Raw genomic sequence first — 4455 nt, forward strand, 5'->3', positions numbered from 1 at the left:
ATTTCAGAATTAGATACCCTATCCCACGCTTAATTCTCTATAAATATAGAACCCTCACTCTTGTATGGATTAGATTTTGATCTTTAGAATAAAACTCTCATTTGGTATACACCAAGTGCAATTAGAGGAAACTTGGACCTGATGTCGGGAAAAAGGCCTATTAACAGTGACCCCGTGACAACCCTCAAAGAGGCAGAGCAAACAATCGCCCTATCATAGAAGAAATCAACCCGACGCTTGTGGGCAGTCGAAAGCTCTATCGATGATATATATCAAGGAAATCAAACACGAGGATTTTCACGAGGAGCGGAATAAATCATTCCAAATTATAATCATATATGAACATTACAATTACAGTCAAAACCAGAAACAAATGGTTATGCATTCAATACATAAATTACACCATGAAAGTACAAATAAACAAGGAGAATACTACTAACATTTGTAGACTCGTCTCCATGCTCCTTGCTCACAAACGCTCGAACATAGCAACCTCGAACGCTCGAACAACACGATCTACACAACACAAACACCGCACACTCATCCTATGCGATTGCCTCGGTCATGAACTCCCTAACAATACGAACGACCTCCACAGAACCTCGACGGTGTCGAGTTGAGTATAACACCACCAAGAAGGCTACCTTGGTATTCTCAGTGTGAGAATCCAGAGGGTGGGCTCTATTTGGACTTGGTTTGAGGCAGAAGACAGAGGAAACAATAATCGTGTAAACGATTGAGCAAGTGGGAGAAGACTGAACATATCGTATAGGTTGATGCCCAATCGTTTAGCAAAAGCTAAGCGATCGTTTAGCTCATCGCTTAGTTCCGTGTCTGTCGTTTATAAAACACTACACGATCGTCTAGCTCGCTCAAGCTGTCGCTTAGTAAATCGTATTTACTTGACAGCTTCCGTGAGATTCTTTTTCCAAGAGAGTAATCTCAAAACAATTTTTGATAAAAAAAACTTACTAAAATGAGGAAAATAATTTTCCTTTTATCTCACGGTTACCATCAATCACCAATAACCACCCGCTCAATTGGTTATTAGAGAAAAAAATTCATTATCTAATAATTAATATTATTATAAATATAAATGATAACCAACTTATCATAGCATATTTATAACCTATAGTTTTAATATTTCATCTCATGAAACATATAAACCATAGTTCTTTTTCTATTTCATAGTACTTAATGTAAATCTCATTTACATTAATATTTCATTAGATATATCTCATACACCATACCGACCATATCATATATAATCGAATTATCTCTTGTCAATTTGAACATTTCAAATCAATACCAAGAACTGATCCTCAACGAAATCCATTGAGCTACCAAGGGGACCTTATGGACCTGTAGCTCAAAGCTCCAACGGTATGTGAATAACTAACTAAACTCTTTAGTCACGGGATCCACCATCCGTTAACTACCGAGCATTTCACTATAGACCGATAGCTGAACTCTTTTTACCACAGATATATAATGTGTCCATCTTAACCAATCAACAGCGTAACAACCCTTCACAGATCGCTCGTAAGTACGGTTGGACCAATAACCGTTATGCCCCTGTAGTTACATCTAACTCCTTATGTACCTCTGATCCCTCTAATGAACATAAGTCATAGTCCTACTATGACTGAGTCCTCTCTTCCAAAGAGAAGTTGTGACCACTATGTTCAAGTCTTGGAATCAGCCCTTAAGGGAGCAATCTCTCTACTTATCTCTGCTTCGAGAAAGAAGTAAATTCCATCTTCTAGATTGAGTTCCCAGCTCCCAGATCAGACAAGTCCCCAAAAAGATTGGCATGTTGAGTTGGCAATCTGGCCACTCTCACCTATACTAATCAAAGGACCGTCCTCAAAGGAAGGAGTTCCCAAAACACTCAGGATTGAGGTCGTGTTACCTATGGTCGTTTAGGTAAGATGTAAGTCTCTAGTATCGACGGCGTTATATATAGAGTTTAGTAATCTCGTGGTCCAAGTCTTATAGAAACTCTTTGTATAGGACACCTCCGCTCACACGTCTCCATATGAATGGTCAGGATCTAACATCTGTAGTAGTTTACAACACTTGCAAATCTCTACAAAGCGGGCCGTATCGGTAGTGTCACCAGGATCAGGTATCCCATCTTAATCCTTATACTACAGATCTATTTAGTTTATCACTTAAGGCATGATACACTTGTATATCACATATACATACTTAAGTTCACATAAGATAACCAAGGAACTTTGTTTATTGGATATGAGTAAATGCCAAAATGAAATAACACTTATTTTATTCATCAAACAATATGTACAAAAACAACGAGACTCCGGGAGAATTAGGACACCAATCCCAACAATCTATCGTTTACTAGAACGCATGTTCTTGGCACTTGATCAAATGGAAAACAATTTTGGTTTATTGTAGCCATAAATTGAAGAAACTCAACCAAGAATCATCAATTATCCTCAAGAAAGACAGAATCTGAATTTGCAACAACAAATTCCTCCAAGAAACATCCAAGATTTTCCAGTGATTATCCAAGAACGACCAAGAACACAAGCTTGTCAACGAAGACACCACCAAAACAAAAAGTCATCTAGGGAGGAAGACAAGGAACCGAATGGGTGAAGAAGATGAACTGGATGAAAAGAAACAATTAATTGATGAAATCAATGATGGTGATGTTGAATACAAAGGTGCAAAAAAGGTAAAAGAAAATGAAACACATGAAAGTCCTAATTCAAAAAAGTTTGAAAAACTAATTAGAAAGGCAATGCATAATTGTTTTGGATAAAAAAAAATTGGGTACCCGAATGGAATCACTGGCAGTGCAGAAGAAGGGGAAGAACACGATCTGGCGAAGAAGATGAAAAAAACTCTATTTGTAGAAAAAGAAGATGAAGTACTCAAGAAAGAAAATTGTGCATTGACTTACTTAAAGCGAATTTCGAATTTGACGAAGGTCATTTATAGCCCGTATGTAATTTTCAACATCGATTTACCTTCCGATTATATATGTAATTTTTATGAATCTCGCCATAACATAAACTCAATTCCAGTCACTGAAATCAAAGTCATTGGAAAGGTAAAAGCATAAAATACCTATGGGTAAACTGATTGGAAGAAAATCGAAAACTTATTTCCAGTCAACTTTATGTGGGGAATGATACCCTAAAGTCTCGTGTCCTGTAGTTTGTAAACACAGTTTGTACGAACACTTTTGATGTATTTGCTTTACTACTTAACTTTGCACATTGGATGTTCTTTTCCTTTACCACAAACCAATAAAATAAAATCCCAGGTTGTCATTATGTAACTTAAGTATGTATGTGGTGACATACAAGTGAATCATGTCTTAAGTGATAACCAAAATGGTCTATAGTATATGGATATAAGAGGAAAACCTTATCCTGGTAACGCTACGGATGCGACCTGCTTTGTAGAATAGTTACAAGTGTTGTGACTTACTACAGATGGTCTGATTCTAATCATTCGTGTGGGGACATACGAGCAGAGGGGGTCCTGTACAAAGAGTTTGTATAAGACCTGACCACGAAGTGCTAACGTCTCGTTATATAACTCCATTCATGATAGAGACTTCACTTCACTAGGATGACCATAGGTAACATGACCTCAATCCTGAGTGAGTTGGGAACTCCTGCCATTGAGGGCGGTTCTTTGATTTGCATGGATGCGAGTGGCCAGGTCGCCGACTCAAACCTACCACTTTGGGGATTCGTTTGATTTAGGAGCTGGGAACTCAGCTACACAAGATGGAATTCACTCTTTCCCTAAAATAGGGGTAAGTAGATAGATTGCTCCCTTAAGGATTGATCCTGGACTTGAACGATGTGGCGCCACACACTTTCTCATGGCCCAAAAGGTGTCCACACATAGTAGAACTATGTTGTATTGTTCATTAGAGGGATTAGTGGTACTTAAGGAGTTAGATGTAACTATAGGGGCAAAACGGTAAATTGACCCAACTGTACTTCCGAGCATCTGTGAAGGGTTATCGTATTGTTGATCGGTTATATTCAATGGACACAAAAATATATTTGTGGTAAGGAGAGTTCAGTTGTTGGTCTTTAGTGGAATGCTTGGTAGTTAACAAATGGTAGATCTCGTGGCTAAAAAGTTTAGTCAGCTATTCACGTACCGTTGGAGTTCGAGCCATAGGTCCATAAGGTCCCCTTGGTAGCTTAATGGATTCAAGTCGAGAACCAGTATTTGGGTTAATTTGAAATGTTCAAATTGACGAGAAGGAGTTCGATTATATATGATATGATTGAACTGGTTAATTATATTTGATATGATTGACTTAATGTATGAGATACATTAATTTGGAGGAAAATGGATATAAATATGATTTATATCTAGTGGAAGAGAAAACACTATGGTTGATATATGATATTAAACTATAGGTTAATGAATATAATATAATTATATTTATTATTT

This window comes from Benincasa hispida, chromosome 7 (genome assembly GCF_027475165.1).
Source record: "Benincasa hispida cultivar pf3 chromosome 7, pf3_genome.v1.1, whole genome shotgun sequence".
Taxonomy (NCBI): domain Eukaryota; kingdom Viridiplantae; phylum Streptophyta; class Magnoliopsida; order Cucurbitales; family Cucurbitaceae; genus Benincasa; species Benincasa hispida.